Source organism: Protopterus annectens, chromosome 11.part0 (genome assembly GCF_019279795.1).
Source record: "Protopterus annectens isolate FY-2018-M chromosome 11.part0, PAN1.0, whole genome shotgun sequence".
In the NCBI taxonomy this organism is placed as follows: domain Eukaryota; kingdom Metazoa; phylum Chordata; order Ceratodontiformes; family Protopteridae; genus Protopterus; species Protopterus annectens.
In genome coordinates, this window is record NC_056745.1 from 848,179,584 (window position 1) to 848,200,499 (window position 20,916).

At 38.3% G+C, this 20,916-nt stretch overlaps 1 protein-coding gene across 4 annotated transcripts in view; it reads left to right on the forward strand.

Moving 5' to 3' along the window:
- Positions 1–20,916, forward strand: part of CACNA2D1 (calcium voltage-gated channel auxiliary subunit alpha2delta 1) — a 3,475,830-nt gene that overhangs the window by 1,987,086 nt on the left and 1,467,828 nt on the right. The window lies entirely within an intron of this gene.

Below are 20,916 nucleotides of genomic sequence, written 5' to 3' on the forward strand. Positions count from 1 at the left end.
GTGTGTGTGTGTGTGCTACTGTCATACTCTACCATAATTTATATTGGCCACCCTGAGTGTGGGTGGCAGTTACCTCTAGGTGTGACAGCATGACACTTCAGGGACATTTCTTGGAGAAGACTACTTGGTGTATGTACTTATCTTGCTGTCTTTTGCAGCCTTGGGGTTGGACAGTGGGTGTTGTGCACAGTTTATAAATACAGCTTTCTTACAGCTAAGATATACCTTTTCTTACCTAGCAGACTTGTGGAGAAAATTTCTGTTAATACAACCTGATTGTTTCTACACATATTCACATATTTCTGAGTGAAAATATGCATACAGCTTACTACCACTCCCAGGATTCAAACTTGTGATAGTGTCCGTGGACACTGTTAGTTGCTTTAGAATTGCTGTATGGCTCGTGTCTGTGTAGAGAATACAGCAGCACGCCTTCATTAATATGCAAGGCGTGCTGCTGTTCTAAATGGGCACAATCCACTCCATGCAGAAATAGCAGTATTCCTGCTTGGAGTTTAATGAATCCAGGGGAATGTTTATTTTTACAAGTAAAACACTAGCATTGAACTCTGTGTCATTTTTCATGTTCCCTTGCTAATATCAAAAGGTGTGAAATGAAAACTTCTCACTCCTAACTAAAAAGAATACATAATATTCCGAAATGAAGAAATGATAATAATTCACTGTTGAATCAACATTATTTAAATAAATGCATAAAAATTGTTGTGTGATGCCATCTATTGGTGTATGTGTATAAACAATTAAAAGTTTGAAACAATGCAGGTATTGAAAAAAACATGCACATTATTTAACTAAGTAATGTACTTTGCATCTCATCAAGCCTTTCTAGCTAAGGTTCACTGTTCATGTTATCTTCTATTTAATGAATTTTGCCCCACAGTGTGTGTGTGTGTGTGTGTGTGTGTGTGTGTGTGTGTGTGTGTGTGTGTGTGTGTGTATAAATTGTGTTATTTGTTGGTTGTAGTAGTGGTGCTGTCAGATTTCATTTTAGAATTCTTTTGCACTCACGCTCTTCTCATGGCAGGATTCTAAGTACTACGGCAATTCCTAAATAACACTTCAGTTGGTACAAATGACTTCATTAGTGCAGTTGTAAAAGTAGCAGAATTAGCTTTAATCACTAATGCATTTTATCTGATAAATAATTTTACTAACACACTAAAGATATTCCTTGAGGCATGCTTCTTAACTTCTGCGGTTATGTACAGTATGAATGTACCTAGCACAGAAGTTCAAAATACCGTTTAGGATTGATTATTTAACTCCTGTATGCAGAGAATCTTACAGCAAGGTACATTTTCTGATCTTCATCTTTTCAACAAAAAGTAGCATATAAAAATAGAAATTTAAACTCTACTTTTATTGTATTCCCTTTAATAGATGCATTTGCCTCTAATAGCATACCATCATATTTTATATGTCCTGTATGTCAATTTTACTGTTTGTTACTGCTCTTCATGTGATAATATTATGTATTTTATTAATTGAACTATGTATGTTGGAGCTTTTCTCCCTAGGCCTCCGCTGAAAACATACACAGCTGGACTTTCCTGGTAAACAAATGCCAAGTAAATAAATAAAAATAAGTAAACATTTTTGAATAAAAAAATGGAATATATTTGGTTTCTTAAAAGATTAACTTTCTGACAAAAAAAATCAAGACATTAATATAAGGATACTTGATACAGCAAATATTATTGTAAGCTTCCATGCCTGTTCCTGCAGGCAACGGTTTGCCTACGCCAACAATTGTGTTCCTATAGTTGCATGTAATCCACTCTGATGGCATTGTACAGACATAGAAAAGAGCTACTCAATAAAGATCATAAGATTTAGAAACTGAAACAATCAACTCCACAGTCACCTGCCAATGCACTTCCTCTACCTACAGCAACCCCAGTAGCAGCATTGACCGCTCCCCAAAATTGCATCTAGTGCTTGGCACAATCCCTACCCATCTACACTTCTAGTTGACCTGTGTAGATCTGTGAACAAATACATATATATTTTTAACAATTATATCTTGAATGGTAGACAGGTTAAATGTTCAAAACACAAAATATCAGGCAAAACATATCAAAACATATCAACCACTCATTATACTGATAGCACAAATGACTACAACCAAGTACAATGAAAAAGAAACAAAATTTCCTTTCTGATATATTAACCTTAACCTTCCCTAAAATTATATTAGAAACAATAAGTTGCAAACCAGCTCTAGAATGTATACAATACCAAAATAACAAAACAAAATGACCATGGTTAAGTACTTAACCATATTTGTTTTTACAGTGGATTTCTATTAACAGTGCTAACTGGTCATTTTGTCAGGTTATAATTATATGAATAGTGATAGCATTATGGATGTTTTTTATTTGTTTGTTTTCTCTTTTTCTTTTAGGTAAGATGCTTGGCTAGGGTTAGAGATGGAGCAGGGTTAGGGTAGCATGAATTATTAAAGTGGACAGGATGAGATTCACTATTTAAAGTGCACAATATTCTATATATAGTTTCACTTGTCAGCAGGTTTTTAGCCAGAACATTGCTAGCTTCATTTTCATAAATGTAAAATACTGTATATACCTTCCTGCCTCAAGAAATGAAAGCATGCAAAATACAATAATTATTTCACTTTCACTTACCAGACTTATCACAAGTATAGTAATGAGACAAGACATAATTCTTTTGTAGTCCCCATTCTTCACCCATGGAAGTTTGTTGTTTTGGATTTGGGAGACTATAAACCACTGTTGCTTGTAGTGGATGGAAGAGATGTAACCACTTTCTGCAACTGCTAGAAGGCAGTACAATCATGTAAAGCATAGTACTTGAAGAAGTAAATCAAGAATTTCGTTATACACTACTCATCAACTGTTTCAACAAACCAAAGGATTATCATTTATTTATTTTAAATTTGTATCAGTGAATACTACTCAATAAATATTTCTCAATTCTTCATTGTGTCACTTTTATTAAAATAATCTTGTCACTTTTTTATGACATACTTTTAAAAAATATTTGTTGTTCTTATTAATATTTCCAGTAATAGGAAAATATGAGGTAGGTACATTGCTCATAAAGTCTCAGGACTGCGGAATACATTTTTTCTAATAAAAAATAAGGACTAGTTAACTTTACCAATGTTTGGAAATAATTTTTGGCTTACACATGGGTAATACAAAGGATTGTTATGGGATAATAGCTGATGAGCTGCAAGAGATTCAATAGGTCACAAGCGTTACTCTTAAACCAATGAACGTGTGAATTTACAAGCTTTTTTACTCTGCGCCCCAGGCAAATGGTCTCCATTTTTATCCATTATCTGGAATGATGTTATAATTTGTTATGCATTTTGTACTGTATTCAGTAGGTGCACATACAACATGTAAAATAAAAACAAACAGCACCAAAATGCGGCAAAGTACATAAAATAAAACAAATTTAATGAAAATCGTAAGCACTTTCGCACAATAAACTGTGCTTCATAAGACCACATAAAGCAAAAAATTCATCAATTAAATAGTATGACAAAACCAATTAACAATTCAAAATCATCAATTAAAACACTGCATGAATAAAATCATTAAAATCACTTAAAGAAGTCTCTAGCTTTGAGAATGGGTTTAATGGATGTTTTCCCATTAATGCCTAAGCGTCTATACACTTGCATAATTATAATCCAGGACAATTCATAGCTCTCAGTATAATTGCTGAGATCACCGCCATGCTTATTATGATTTTTCATTTCAACAGCTCTAAAGCCAAAAACATGTTAATTACCATATTCTGTATAATGTTTAGCTAAGGCATTGCATTCACCATAACTATTCATGCAATATAAATGTTCCCACATCCTTTCCATAAGAGATCTGTTCGTTTTACCTATATAAAAACAATTACATACTCTGCATTTAGCCAAATCCTATCTATGGTTGTTGTATTGCTGCCCCCAGTTAATGAATGCCTCCTGTATCAAAGTTGTCTCTTCAGGGACTTCTTATTTTTAAAAATAAATCTCGGTTGTTCTCCAACAATAGCCCGGACTTGTTCATCTAGGTGCAAAATAAACCAATTGTTTTTAATAATGTGCAAGATGCTATTAATGTCGCTGGTATAAAAGAGGGAAATAGGTGTTGTCCTTCTAATGGCAGCCAGATCACTTGAAATATTTTTCTGTGCTAATGGCTTATCGGAATAAAAAGGACAAACTCTATTCTTCCTCTGCTTAACAGTTTCATGTAATGTATCTTCCACTTTCTTTGTCCTATACCCTCTGTCATAAAATTCAGACCTTAAATTATGTATGTCTCATTCAAACATAATCTCATCATTATTTACTCTTGAGATCCACATACTTTGGCCTTTAACTACATTCTTAAAAATATGGCCAGGATGCATACTGCCACATTATAGAAGTATGTTCTTTATACATTCCTTCCTATGTAAAATGGTGGTGAGTTTAAAAGAAGTATTAACCCTCACCTTAACATCCAAAAAATCAATTTTGCTGACTGATGACCTGTAAGTAAAAGATAAAAAAGAAGTGGTATTTTGCAGAAAATCCACAAACTCAGCCAATTACTGATCAGTCCCGTCCCAAATCAAAAAAAGTTCATCAACAAATCTCCTGTAAAATTTATTAAAAGAAGCAAAAGCAGACTTGAAAATGAATTAATCTTCCCACTGAGCCATGACTGTATTGGCATAGCTATTGGCACAACAAGTTTCCATAGCTATGCCAATCTTTTGTAAAAGCAACTGTTTATCATAAATAAAAACATTATTTTCTAGTACTATTTCAAGGAATAAACAAATCAAATCAATGGTTACCAACTCATATTCGCTATTAGCTATCAAAAACTCCTTGGCAATACTAATGCCAATTTCATGGGGGATGCAAGTGAAAAGAGACACCACATCCAAGCTCACTAATAAATATTGACCCCTAAAGCACATATCCTTGGTGTATTCAAAAAGATTTTCCAAAAACTGATGTCAATCCCTGTTGTTGTTTATTTAAAAATGGTCTCATTTTTTTCTCAATAAAAATGGAAAACGATTCCATAATCCATCCCTTGCCAAGTACTGTAGGCCTTAATGGAGGATTTTGCAGGCAGTTATGAATCTTGGGCAACCCTTGAAACAAAGGGATAAGAGGATGCTCTACTATCAGATAGTCATACAGATAATTAGAAATCAATCTACTATAAAGACAGTCACATAAATTAGCATTTACCCTTTCATGCAGTGAAGTCACTTATTCAAAACTAACTTTAACATAAACATTCTTGTCACATAACAAATGCAAAATGCTGTCATTATATCACTTAAAATCCATAATGACTATTGCACCCCCGTTATTGGCAGATTTGATAACAATGTCTTTATCAACCTGTAATTCAAACAGTGCCTGTCTTTCATCAGCACTCAAATTCACAAACTCTTTTTCATAGCACCAGTATTATAAGCAGTCATAGGTTCATAGGTTCATAGGTTCATAGGTTCAACTAGGCTATCTGCCCAAGGGCATTTATAAGCCTAGCCCATAGTTATGTGGCTTTCGCCACCCCTTTAGTTTGAGTAAAACTATGCCTATTATTTTGCTGTGCCTCTGTCAAGCAGTGACACTGAAGTAATCCCTGGGGTATATCTGCGATCTCCCATCCATTGGTCAAGATTCCTCTTGAACAAGGCCAGCGAAGTGCTCTGCCTCACATGTACCGGGATTTTGTTCCACAGCATAGGGAGTCTCTGGGTGATGAATTTGTCCCTCCAGCACGTTCTATTAATAACCGTGTCAAGGTTTAAGTCTCCCACCCTTGTGGTTCTGAGGGATCTAGATTTTTTGAGGTGAAGCATATTCATCAAATCTGGGTTTGACATGGCCTTATATGTCAGGCACAGGTCACCTCTGAGCAAGCGGTATGAGACTGAGTAGAGCTGGAGTTCTTTCAGTCGGGCAGCATAAGACATATTTTTGAGACCCTTTATCCTTTTGGTGAGGAACTTTTTGGGCCTTTCCAGCTGCTGCAGGTGTCGGGTCAGATACATTCCGAATGGGCATTGTACTCAATCATAGGTCTAATGAGTGATGAGTACAGGGGGACGATGCCCTCCCTTGATCTAGATGTGAATCCCTTCATGATCAGGTGGGCAATGTAGAAGGTTTTCCTAACTACTTTAGCAACATGAGTGTCAAGCGAAGGCTACTGTCAACCTGGGTCCCCAGATCCCTGATGACTTCTTCTGTGTTCAGTGGATTGCCACCTATATGGTAGCTAGGGGTAACCTTGTTTTTCCCGAAGGGTATGACTATGCATTTCTTGGCGTTTAACTTTAGGCCATGGCTCTGGCACCAGTTATCCGTTTCTGTGAGGCCCTTCTGAAGGATATTTGTGTCAGATGTGTTTTCGACTATGGCCCAGTTTGCAGTCATCTGCAAACTTTGTCAGCCATAACCCTCCTGTGTTTGCTTGTACTTCAGAAAAGTAGATGCCGAACAAGAGTGGACCCAGGACTGAGCCCTGTGGGACACCACTTGTGACAGGCTTTGAGTCTGACATGGCTCCAGCAACTCTGACCCTGTGGGTTCTGTCACTTAGCCAGTTTGCAACCCATCTTGTGATGTATGGGTTTACATTCAAGCTGATGAGTTTTTCGATGATACCTGAGTGGGGTATTGTGTCGAAGGCCTTTGCCAGGTCGAGGTAGGCTGTATGGACTGCCTTTCCCTCATCAATGGCCTTGGTGACTGTCTCGAAAAAGTCAACCAAGTTTAAAAGGCATGATCTGCCTTTGACAAAGCCAAACTGGGTTGGATCCAAAGTCGGCAAGTTCCCTATGTCTTTATTTATGAGTTCCATTATGATCCTCTCCATGGCTTTGCAGATAAGGCTTGTCAAGCTAATTGGACGGTAATTACCAGGGTCGGTGGAGGCACCGCCCTTGTGAAGTGGGACCACAGTCGCGTGCGCCACTCCTTGGGTACGTATCCTGAGGTGAGGCTAAGATTAAACAGCTGTCCTAACTGCAGGTTTAATTCCTCATTGAGTTCATGGAGCACACAGCCGGGGACACCATCCGGTCCAATGGATGCTGTGTTTTTTGCCTTGGAGAGGGCAGTTCTCACCTGGGCGTTGGAGATGTTTGGGGGGCTACAATTCTCTGGTATAGATATCTCTCCTTTGGGGGGCGGGAGAAGTTTGCACTGAACCTGTCAGCCAGTATGTTGGCAATGTGTGTAGGTTCAGTAATCTTCACATCATTTTGAACTAATTCTGAGCATATCTGGGAGTTTCCTCCTAGGTTTCTAACATAGCTAAAGAAGGCCTTATGATTGTCTTTTGAGTCCTTGGCGATTTTTCTCTCAAAATTTGCATTGGATGATTTTATGAGAGCTCTTAGTTTTTTACTTATAATGATCAAAGGTGTCTTACCTTTCAAAGATTAAATCCAACTCACATTTCCTAGAAAAAGTTTCAAGTACTGGATGCAGGACTGGTTGAAACAAACTAGTTTTTTTTAAAGTTAGCAGCAGCAACTGCATTGTCATGGTTAGAAGAAAAATTAGTTTTGAGCATGACGCTCCTAACAAACATTTTAATGTTAATGACAGTTTTGCTAGGATTAGAGCATTGAGCCAGAATAAAAGTCAATCTACATTTTAATAAGGATATCTGTGATGAAGTCAACACTCTATTAGAAATATTATAAATTATTGATTCGGTGTCCCTGTTAGGCCAGTCACATTGTGCAATCCAAAGCCTTGGTCTGAACAGCTGGGGTTAAAGGAGAATGAACGGTGGTAGTAGAAGTGTTATTTGATGCAGTCCATTCATTACTATCCACCTCATGAGCATCCTGAGAATTCACAGGACTGATAACATGTGTAACCACATTCTCGTTATTCTGAGTGTTATTAACTGAAGCTTCACGGCCTATCGATGTTCTGTTTTTCGGCCACATGAAAACATTTCCTTTACTGAAATCCATAGTATCCCTTAACAACTTCTTAGATTTCTGTGCTCTAAACCGTTGTTCATACGAGGAGACATTATCAATTATGCCATCCAATTTAGTCATGATATCATCATGGTACACAATTCTGTATACTTCTTATTGACAACCTCTACAAGCTCTCTCTCAAGAGGTTTAAAGTAGTTTATTGGTAAGCATATATAGTTGAAAGTCAACTCAATATTTAACTGTTGCCATTTACTTAAGAGGTCTCTGTGAGTTTCCCCATATGTAGGCATCACCAAAACTCATAGACCTCGGGGAATCACTTTCTGAAACAAGCACACTTTGAGATGCAAGCATTGCCACTGAAATAATTTCAGCTTAAACAGTTCATTCTCAAGCTCTCTGGTGGCATTAAGCAAATGAAAATCATCCACATCTGGTAGTTGGTTATTGTTGCTGACACCTGGTTTTACAAGCAACGGATTAGCTTCAGTTTTTAGGAAACCTCGGGAACCGGTCTTCACCTCTATTCCTGGTAGGAACATACCCAAGTTCAATGTTTGTATCATTCCCCTCTGCTATGTTAGAATGAAGACATGAAGAACAAAAAATCCTCAGGGAATAAAAGGTGCTGGTCAGCAAAACTGAAATGTAAAATAAAAACAAACAGCACCAAAACACGGCAAAGTACATAAAAAAAAACAAATTTAATGAAAATGGTAAGCGCTTTGCATGAATAGCTATGATGAACGCAATGCCTTAGCTAAACATTATATAGAATATGGTACTGAACATGTTTTTGGCTTTAGAGTTGTTGAAATGATAAATCATAATAAGTGTGGCAGTGATCTCAGGAATTATACTGAGAGCCGTGAATTGTCCTGGATTATAACTGTGCAAGCAAATAGATGCCCAGGCATCAATGGGAGAACATCCATTAAACCTGTTCTCAAAGCTAGAGGCTTCTTTAAGTGATTTTTAAAGATTTCATTCATGCAGTGTTTTAATTGGTGATTTTGAATTGTTAATTGGTTTTGTCATAATATTTAATTGGTGAGTTTTCTGCTTTTATGTGGTCTGATGAAGCACAGTTTATTGTGTGAAAGCGCTTACCATTTTCATTAAATTTGTTTTATGTACTTTGACGTGTTTTGGTGCTGTTTGTTTTTATTTTACATTTCGATTTTGCTGACCAGCAACATTTATTCCCTGAGGAGTTTTTGTTCTTCACGTGCACATACAACATATTTTAGACTGTAGCAGCTAAGCTGTATTACTGTGGTTATGGCAGCATGCTGAGGCTGGATCAAATAAAGCACAGACCCCAAATGGAAGAATGGAAGTATAGAATATATAGTTGCCAATGACACTGAAAAAAAAATTACCTAGAGGCAAAAACTGATGGCTCTCACTTATTGCTGAAAAACAATCTTATCGAGAAGTAAACGTTGATGGCTGTCACTTATTGCATCTTGCAGAAGCAGTGATTTGCAAAGTGATTATGCGTCATTTCCACATTCATTTCCAGAACTGGATCAGGTCAAAGATCTGATGATTATAATATCTGTTGTTACGCCATATCTGCTTTGAGAGTTACAAATACTGGAGATCACAAAAAAAAAATTAGAGACAGAGTTTTAAATGCAACCAGGATATTTGTGAATGTTAAGTAGTAATACACATCTAGTGTTACTGACAAAAGTGTTAATTTCAGATTAGCGTTTTTAAGACTTCATGCATTACATTTTATAACTGTCAAGTTATAAAAGGTTAGAATGATAGTGATTTAAGAGTTACTGTGTGTTGGAATCTTTGCTAAAGAATTGGTTGTAGTATCATTGTTATTGCTCAGAGCAATATATATCTCTCTTTTTATAAATTCTGATTGTTCAGTAACATTTATATCTGTGACAAAGCTGATATCTAAAGCAATGTTCTCTTCTGTGATTGAATGCTTAAGTACTGTGTCTATATCTATGCAAGCATGTATTTGTTTGTTTATATACTTGTTAGCATAATTTATTCCTTATTTTATCACTTTTCATTTGCACAGTTACTCCATTCTTCTTTGCATATGAAATGTAATAAAACATGAGCACAAATAAACCTTAGCATTGTTTTTCATTGCTGAGGTAATTAGTCATGTCTTGCTGCGCATTGATATATCTTCAAAAATATTTTTTATTGCATGGCATTATCACTAATTCTTTTATCATAATTTTCCATAATTCTTATGATTATTTTTTTTCACCTAGAGTGGTATTCTGAAACACAATCTTCAATGTGAAGACTTGGCTTTCAGAAAATAATATGCAGCCCTGAATAATTCACCACAGACAGTCAATTTTGGACCTTGTCAACATATGTTCAGGACTGTCTCCAATGTAACAGGTGTGGAATAAGCATGCAAAGGATGCTGATGCAAATATCCAGGATTCACAAAGTCACGTACCTTACAGTGCAGGTAGCTGATACAGGTAGAAGCATATGGAGGTGTAGGTGTGCACTAACTGTGACAAAAGTAAAGCTGCAGACTTACATTTCTAATGTAAACAGATGTTATACTTAGCATTGCAAGTCTGGCCTACAACACATCAAACAGTGAAGAAGGCAGCCAAGCAATGCAAATTATTGAACTTGCACAGAGGCTCATATCCCAATCTCAGTATTGTGCAACCAAACAACAGTGAACACCCACACTCTATAGAGCTGTTTATCTAATTCTACCACTGCACTGCACCCAAACACAAGTTGCTATTGACTGCACACAAGAAACATATGCAAATGAGTTATGCTGCACAGGTCTACTTTAGGACCTTGAAAGCTTAATAGTTTGAATGCATATGGATCGAACCATATGCATCAAACTAGTAAATGATTGATGTCCCAAAAAAAATACACAAAACAAAAAATGATTTAAACTAGTGTAGACAGGGGGGGCAAGCCTCTCTGCTCCCCCCACACCCCCTGCTATTTAAATATACCAACTCCGAGATCGCACTACATTGAAGTAAATGGAATTCTCCACCTACGGAGATTTCCGTTTACATTTTTGATGTTTTGCGCTTTCGGTGTACTCGTGTCGAGAATATCATATTCGATATTCTCGGACTTCGAGCACATAAAGTAGACCCATGCTGTACATGCATGAACAGTAAGCTGCAGAGCTTCGTAAATTATCCTTGTTTATACTGTGGAGTAACTGTAGCAATCATCAACCATCACTGTGTCATGGTAATGCATTGTAATACACAGCGGATATAGCAGTATCACTTCATGCAGCACTGAGTGTGCTATACATTGTAAGGGGACATACCAGGGATATGTTCCTCTGAATGTGAATGATAGAATTCAAAAAAATTCAATGATGTAGTGGTACATTTCAAGCAGCTGTGAGGCTGAATCTCTTAGTAGTTGACCTAACAGACTAAAATGTTCACCAGCTCACTGTTTATACCGGCATTTGTTTTTTGGATACATGCACAGCATGGTGTGTGTAATACCTGGTTATGGATGTTAGGCTGGTTAATTAACTTGCTCAAGGATAGCAGGTTGCTTAATTAACTGCTCAGGCTCAAACTGTGTTCCCTGTTTACAGGAGATAGGAGCCTTAATCCTCTACACCAACTACCTTCACCAAGGGTGGAGTTTCAAGACGTGAGTTTCAATGCATTTCAAGGAATGAGAGTTTGAGTGCATTTTCAATGCATGAAATTTTCAGCACATTTTCAAGGAATTGTTAGTTTTAAGGGAAGAAATGTTTATTGCTGCTCATGCTAAGTCTGTTTTCAATGTTTAACAAATGGCTGTCCGTGTTTGTGCTATAAAGTTTGGAAGAAGTGTTAGTAGTACATCAACTAGCATACTTGCCTTTAAGTTAGAAGGGCGTGGGTTCTATTCCCAGGCCTGGTAGATGGACTGCTGACACTGTAGTCCACTTTTAAGTGGGATGGGATGTGCCTTCCTTTTGATGAGGTGCTTAGTATCTATGAACCTGTTCTCAGTTTGCCACCCATTCCCTATTGCAATATTGTCAGTTTACCATTTTTTCAGGTAACATAGGCAATTAATCCTGCAAGGGCAGCAAGCACTGGATTTGTAGATGAAACATTCAAATGTATAGTTGTTTGCCAGCAGCAACCTTTTCATTAGCTACAGATCTCTTTAATGTGGAATTATTTAAATGACTTACTTCTGCAGACATTGTGCATATTGACTGATATTGGTGGATTATAATGGCAGAAGTTTGAGTGGCCTTTTTATGCTTGAAATGCTGTGAAATAGATAGTTTTGTCATTATTGGTTCATCTGTTTTGTTTCATTTCTTACTGGTAAAATGTTCAAACCAGCAAATTTAAAACACTCTGTAACAAGTGATGCTGCATTATATATGGAATATAATGTAATACAATCGGGAAGATGAATAAAAGAACACATGCATGTATGCATGGTCCTAAAAATATGTGCAATGAGCCCATGGTTTGGAAATAGCCCAAAAGTAAACTTTAAAATGCCACTGGCTATATGCACTTTCTTTGAATGTGAGTTTTAGTACCATTTGAATGAATGTGAGTTTCGGGGGCAGAGAAGTTTACTGTTCATGCTAAGTCTGTTTTCTTTGTGAGACTGTGTTGTTTTGTTTAGCAAATGTCTGTCAGTGATCGTACTATAAAATCTGAAATAAAAGTTTTACATAAAATCTAAATATCTGTAATCATTGTAGAAGTAAAGAAAAAAAATAGTATTCACACTGAGAGGTTTGAATAGTGTTTATGGTAACTGGGGAGAAATAGGCAAGTAATGGGACACTGTAATGGCTTGGAGGGGGGCTGCTCTGTGTGTGTGTGTGTGTGTGTGTGTGTGTGTGTGTGTGTGTGTGTGTGTGTGTGTGTGTGTGTGTGTGTGTGTGTGTGTATATACATACACACATATATATATATATATATATATATATATATATATATATATATATAAAATGTATATATGTGTATGTGTGTGCGTGTCAGTGTGCGCACACACATACATTTGTTTGCTTGGATTGTGATCACTTGTTAGCTACAATGAACAGAACTAGAATATATTTAGGTCATTGACAATGTTTGAAGCAACTGCAGGAACTGTAGCAAAATGCGTTGTCTGTGCTACTTTGTGTGGTTATATATGCTATTTAGGATGGTTTGTGATTTGTCAGGTTAGTCGTGAGTTTTTTAAGAAGTGGTAGGCTCCTGATGGGCCGTTGATGTGTGATAATGGTATTGTGTAGATACACTGGAGGTACAAAGCTGAAGGCAGAGCTTTTTACAGTTAAGCCAGGGGTATCACAAAACATCCAATTCCTTATGTATCTTCTCCGGCTTATACCATGAGTTTTTACACTTTATTATAATAAATTGGTCAGGTGTTAACACAGGTGACTCATAGTAATTAGCTCTGTAGTTCAATTACTGGTTAGTGCATGTTATGTGCAAAGTTTGTTTGTCCTCCCTATGACCACATTTGTTTTTAGTGGTGTTTCGACTTTCTTTATCCAACAAAAAGTCATTGTGGTATATAAACTAATCATAAGCTCTTGGCTCTTTATTAGGCTTGCAGCCAAGGAGACCATTGAAGAACACAGCCACTTTTCCCAGTTTCCTCAGATCATTGTCTGTTTAAGTGACTGGCTCAAAGTTACACAGTAGGGAGATGGAGTCTGATGGAATCAAACTCTTAGCCAAAAAAGTAGCCCATTAAACAGCTCATAGCTTCATGGCTTTAATTTTGTGCTCAAACTGCAAAGTCATAAAACTGCTTGTATTCTGCTTGTAGGTATGTCTGAACTCTGTGGTGGGCTTATGTGTCAGCCAGAAGTTGTCAGTCATATAACTGTTACAGAATATACTACAGCTACCTTATAATCTGGAAGAGGATGAAAGTGAACAATGGAAAACTAATCCAATTCATTTTGTGAGAACTTTCTTTTATGAGTTGCAAGCAAACAAACATACATGAAATTTAAATTAAGTATTTCATAACTTTCCTTAGGAGGCCATCGTATCATCTACTTACTTTGTTACTTTCTACAAAACTCTATATCTTTTCTCAATCAAATTATTACATGCTACCCCCTTCATAAGCTTCCCTGATATCCAGTTTAAATCTCACTCACAGTCTTGGTGGTAGTTAGGCTGAGAAGATTAATCACATGAAGACTTATCTCTGCATTTATTTATTTTATTTATTTATTTCAGTTTGATTACCGGGGAAGTCCACTGGGCCAAGAAGTACCCATTTTCAGTGGAGGCCCAGGGAGAAAAGCTCCAAAGACAGTACAATCAAGGTTACATACAGTAATGGATGATAATACAATGTCACAAACAGTTAAGAATATGTGAGATGCAGTAGTAGGCAATACAGTAAGGATTACATAAAATACAATCATAAAAAGTACAATGTCCAAGATGCAGAGTCTACAAAGAAAAAAAAGTTACATTTTTTTTTTTTTGCTACATATGTACAGTATTTACATACTTAGAGTCAACTGAAAGTCAGCCATAACCATATAGGGGGAACATAGAATGAAATTAAGAGAGTATATAGTAGATTGGTGCTAGAGAATAGAGGTCAAGGTGGAGAAAGTTTCTAGAATTTATATTGGGTGAAAGCAAGGACATTTCCATTTGGAGGATAAGTGTAAGAAAAGATGGGTCTTGAAAGAGTCAGAGTTAGGGATGGTCCTAAGAGAAGGTGGGAGGGAGTTCCATTTTCTACCAAGAGAGAAGGAGAGTAGGAGCTGGCCAGCGGGATGCTTAGGTTTGTGAATGGAGATTAGGTTTTGGTGTTCAGATCTCTGATCGGTTCGGGATGTAACCAGCTACAAACTCCCGGGGTGTCTCCAGACAGGGACTTATTCTGCAATTTTAATTAACTTTAATTGAACAGTCTTTTATAGTTTGCTGAATGCTACATTCTCAATCTTCATTCCACCACTGTGCTCCTAGTCTATCTGGACACCAATGGCAATGAAGTGACTAAACTTGTCCATAGCTTTAACCATGTCCTTTTCATCTCCCTCTGCCTCATCGATCATTCCCATTATATCCCTATATGCAAAGGGCAAATGGCCATACACAACATCCTCAATTAATTATAGAAATTCTAGCTTATTATAACTACAATCTAAAAATACTGGCTATTTACAAAGAATAATCCTTCAGAACTCTTATAACCACACCAAATACAAGAAGTACCTCTTATTCAAACTCTTCTGTCTAATGTGGAAAATCTACGTCTTTGGTGATATCCACACTAATCTACGACTGTTCAATCTTAAAACTGCTTCTGTTAATCTGTTTAGTATTAGCAATATATGGATCTTACTAGAGACCTGATTTCTAAGTGAACAATCACATATACTGGCCTTAACAGAGACATGGCCCAAAGATACCTTCTGCCCTTCATATTGCATATGTAATAACACCAACATCAATGGCTTTAGATGTGGTGTAAGAGCAGCTATTAGGATCAGTATGGTACTACAATTAAAATTAAAGAATGTACTTCAACCATCTGCAGTAATGGCAAAGCCCATATTGGGGAAAACCAGATTACTATCGGAAAGCACACTCACCTGTCCATAGGTGCAGTATACATCACACTCACTGTTTGATCACACTCCTGTAACATACAGTTAACATTCATAGGTTCATAGGCTGGTACTAGGCTATTGGCCCTAGGGCGTATACAGACCTAGCCATAACAATTCCCTGGCTATTTCCTCCCACAATATTTACTTCCCTAGACCCTGTCTAGCAGGGCAACTGACGTGATCCCCGGGGTGAATTTCCTATCATCCATCCAATCGTCAAGGTTCCTTTTGAAGAGGGCCAAAGAGGTGCTCTGCTTGACATGTATGGGCAGTCTATCAAGGAGTCTGGGGAGTCTCTGGGTCAGGAACCTATCCCTCCAGCATGTTTTGTTCATTGTGATGACAAGGTTTAGATCCCTGAAGCATGTGGCTCTGAGGGATTGGGATTTCTTTAAGTGTAGCATGTCCAACAGCTCTGGGTTTGACATGGCCTTGTATGTTAAGCAGAGATCGCCTCTGAGTAGATGATATGCGACAGAATATAACTGGAGTTTTTTAGATGGTCAGCATAGGGCATCTGCTTTAGGCATGTGATTCTTTTATTGAGGTATTTCTGCGGCCTTTCCAGTTGTTGCAGATGTCTTGAGAGGTACATATGAAATAGGGCTTTGTATTCTATAATGGGTCTAATGAAGGATGAGTACAGTGGGACAATGACCTCCTTTTTTCTGGATGAAAAGCCCTTAGTGATGAGGTGTGCCACATAGAAGGATTTCCTGACTGTTGTGGCGATGTGGTTATTAAAGGTGAGACCACTGTCCTCCTGTGTCCCTAAGTCTCTTATCACTCTTTCGGTGTTTAGTGTACTGCCACCTATGCGGTAATTCACGGGTACATGTTTTTTCCCAAAGGGGATAACTATACATTTCTTGGCAATTGAGCTTGAGCCCATGGCTCTGGTGCCAAGCATCTGTATCTGTAAGGCTCATTTGTAGAATATCCACATCATTTGGGGATTCAATAATGGCTCCCAATTTGCAGTCATCTGCGAACTTTGTTAGCCAGATGCCCTTAGGGTTGGCCTGTACTTCAGAGAAGTAGATGCCATACAAGAGGACTGAACCCTGAAGTACTCCACTTGTCACTTATCTGGAGCTGGATTTGGAGTTGGCTACTTTTACAGTGTGGGTTCTGTCAGTAAGCCAGTTGGCAACCCATCGAGTGATGTAGGGATTAATGCCCAGCTTAATAAGTTTATCTATGATTCCAGAGAGGGGGATGGTGTCGAAGGAAATGGCAAAGTCCCGATAGGCTGTGTGGACCGCCTTACCTTCGTTCATAGCTCTGAAGACTAATTCAATGAAGTCATTCAGGTTCAGGAGACAAGATCTGTCCTTCACTAACCCAAATTGGGTGGGGTCCAGTGTTTGAAGGTTGCCAATATCTTTGTTTATAAGTTCCATGATAATACGTTCCATGGCCTTGCAGATCAGGCTTGTCAGACTGATGGGGTAGTAGTTCCCAGGATCCAAGGTGGATACCCCCTTGTGGAGTGGGATAACTGTAGCTGTGCACCACTCAGTGGGCATGAAGCCTGAGGTGAGGCTATGATTGAACATGACACTTAGGTGAGGTGCCAGTTCATTTTGTAGTTCATGTAGTATACAGCCCAGGATGTCATCTCATCCCATGGATGCTGCATTCTTAGCTTTGGAGAGTGTGGTTTTTACCTATATGGCTGTTATTACCGGAATTTGCAATCTTTAGGTATTGAAATGGGCCCTTTAGGGAATGAAAGGGGGGTAAAGTTGGCACTGAATCGATCTGCCAGGATATTGGCAATATCCTTGAAATCAGTATATTTAATGCCACTCTGTTGTAGCCCAGAGCAGATCTGAGCATTGCCATTTAGATTCTTGACATAGCTATAGAATGCCTTGTGGTTGTCTTTGGAATCTTTGGCAATTTTATTTTCATAACTAGTTTTGGAGGATTTTATGAGCGATCTCAGCTTCTTAGTGAGGCTGGTAAGGGAGGTTTTTTGCATCCTGGAATTTTCCTATTTTCTGCAACAGTTTCTTCCTTTGGTTGTAAAGTTTGTTTATGGCCGGGAACCATCAGATTGGCTTCCTTTTTTTGAGGAGAGCATCTCAGTTCTATGTGGGATGGCACGATTCATGCATGAGTGGATGTACTCATACAGTGCCTTAGTGTACGATTCAGCAGTCGAATGTCTGCATGGGTGTCATGAAGTTTGTCACTTCTGAGTTGAGTAGCATGAAGTTGGCTTTGGAGAAGTGTTTTTATGGAGGTTTCCTTACTGGGGGGTGGGAGAGGGATGTGGATGTCAAGGGTGATTAGCTTATGGTCAGACCTGACCAACGAGGGGGTGACACTAGGTGTGGAGCATGATTCTCCCCTGTTGGTATTGACCAGGTCTAGGATATTGGAGCCCTGGTGGGACTATGGATTAGTTGATCCAGGGCATTGGAATTTATTTATTCCAAGGACCACTGGGCAAAGGTGCTGGTGCATGAGTAGTTTTACCAGTTAATGGCAGGGTAGTTGAAATCACCCAGTATTAGGGTGTTTAGTTGTATCTTAATATTTTCCAGTATGTTTAGAAAGGTGTAGTAAGAATCCTGGGGCATGGTGGGGGATCTGTAGCAAGCTACAATTTGGATTGCAGTCTTACCTAGTGTTAGTTGCACCTGGAGAATTTCAGATGCATTGTGTTGGGCAACGAGCCTGGTGGTGTGAATATCCTTGGTGAATATGGACACTCCTCCACCTTTAGTGTTTTGGTCCTGGTTTGGTGGCCAAAAAGTGTGATAAGAGTTGTAGCCTGGTATTGCAGGGGTGTTCTCTGGAGCCTTGAACCAGGTCTCAGTTACTGCACAGATATCAATGTTCTCCATTTTTAGGAGTGCCTTGAGAGAGAGTGCATTTTGAGGTTTTGACATCTAACATTGAGTAGTATTACCTTCAGATTTTGCATGCTTGTACCTGTTACGGTGGTGGTTTTGTCCTTTGAACTTTGCCTATAAAAGGCACTATAGGGGTGGCAAGAGCTTTAGCCAGTAATGTGAATCCCAGGGACAACAGGTGCAGAGCATCTCTGGCAAAGCATTGTGGTCTGTTGATCATGTCGTCCCAGGCAGACAGATACTGGATCCCCTTTGAATGACACCAGAAGCTTAGCCAATTGTTGAAGTCAGTCATTTTGTCCTTATAATGTGGTATCATTATGGGCAAAGGCAGGATGCTACTCAGGGCTAGGGTCATACCTGCCTGGGCCACATGATCCAAGAGCTCTTCCATGTCTCTTTTTATGTAGTCCAGGGAGGTATGTCTCAAGTCATTCACTCTAATATGGACAATGACAGAGTCATATTTGTACTTGTTGTGGTGTGACTTGAGTGCATGTGTTATGTGATGGATCCTGGAACCTGACAGAAGGCTGACTGGAATTTTCTCCTTGTTCAGCCTGGTGAGTGGGACATCAGTGTGCCTGACTATAGAGTCACCTATGATTAAAGTGTTGGGTACATTGTCTTGCCTTAGGGTCTGTTCTTGGGTGGCACACTGGTGTTGTGAGCAATGTGACACTTTGGTTGTGATTAGTGTTTGTTTGCATTTCAGCTTCGGAGGTCCTTGTTGCTTGGGCAGGTTACTGCTAAGGGCCTCCACATATGAGGGTTTAGTGTTGCTATGTGAGGGTGTTGGTGGTGTGGGTTAAGAATATATATCCTAACAGTATGAAAAATGCATAATATTAGGAGACTTCAACATTAATATCTCATCAAATTTACAACTAAATAGGCCATTGCAAGCCTGTAAACTGGATCAACTATTGACTAGACCTATTAGGCCCAGCAAGAAATCTACTACTAACACCTTTCTAGACCTACAGATGACAAATATTAGCTGTAGTTATTTAAACATGTACATAATTCCAAACTCAGTGATCATTGCCCCATTTCTTGCAGTTCGTCTTTCAAATCTACCAATGTTCCCTGACAAACTGTAATTGGAAAATCCTTTCCTGTTAATTAACTCTCTCAGTTCTATACTCTGCTTGATGCTATTAACTAGTCCTTAAATTATAACCAAACCTATCCAAGCATAGTACTCACACATTTTATAACCACTATAGCAAAAATTCAGGACTTCCTGTTCCCACTAACAAGATACAGACTTACCATGTCTGTGTCTCACAGAAGTCATCAAAACAGATCAAATGAAGGTGCAAATTGTGGAAAGTATGCAAAAAGCTCCACAAAAAATAAATGTATGATGCTTTCTTTCAATAAAACAAATCAACAGGACAGCCACAAATAGCACCAAAGCTTCATATCTTAGACAAAGTGAAGTATCACTAGTCTCCTGTGCAAAGCTTTTCTTGAAAAAATGAAAACAGCTTATTGGACAATACAACAGCAAGCCATCTACAAAATGTAATTATCTTTCAGCCACTACTAACCTTACAGGAGAACATAGGACATCCCTTATCAATCAATAACAAAAATAACAGACAGTTTCCCACGTAATGCTCCTTTATATCAAAGCCTACCAAATAACCTACTACTCTATACTCAGGTTCATAGGTAAGTACTAAAGCTCCTTTATATCAAAGCCTACCAAATAACCGCCTATTCTATACTCAGGTTCATAGGTTCATAGGTAAATACTAGGCTAGCTGCCCTTATAGGCTATTTCAGCCCTAGCCAGTTTCCCTTTTTCTGCTCAAATTAACCTGTCCCATTTGGTTAGAGATTGGCCTTACTCATTCCATGCTTAATAATGATCTATGACCCCTAATGAGAGTAACTGGGATCATACCATAAATAATTTTGGGGGGGGGGGACATGCATGGGATAAAGCATTTAGGAGCTGCCATTGTCCTTTAGTAGTATAGGGGGCAGTCCTTGGTTACATTTTCTGATTTCCATGCATAGATCCAAGCTGCATTTCAATAACAACAGGGGTGAACTTTATTTTAAGTGGATGAGGAGTTTGTTCCAGAGCAGTGGTATCCTCTGCAAAATATACCTGTCCATCCAAACCATTCTGTTCATGTTGCAGAAGAGGTTTAAATCCCTACACTTAGAATTTCTGATGCCATGTGACTTGCTGATTAGTAAATGCATCAACATTTGGTTAGAGGATGTCTTATATATCAGATACAGGTCACCTATTAACAGTCTCTAGGATAGTGTAGTGACTGGGCTTTGGGTCGGTCCATGTAGAACATGTTGTTCAGGCTTTGTATCCTTTAGAAAGGTATCTTCATGGACAGATATATGCCAAAGGGGACATTATACTCAATCAATGGCCTAATGAGGGCTATGTACATAAAGGGA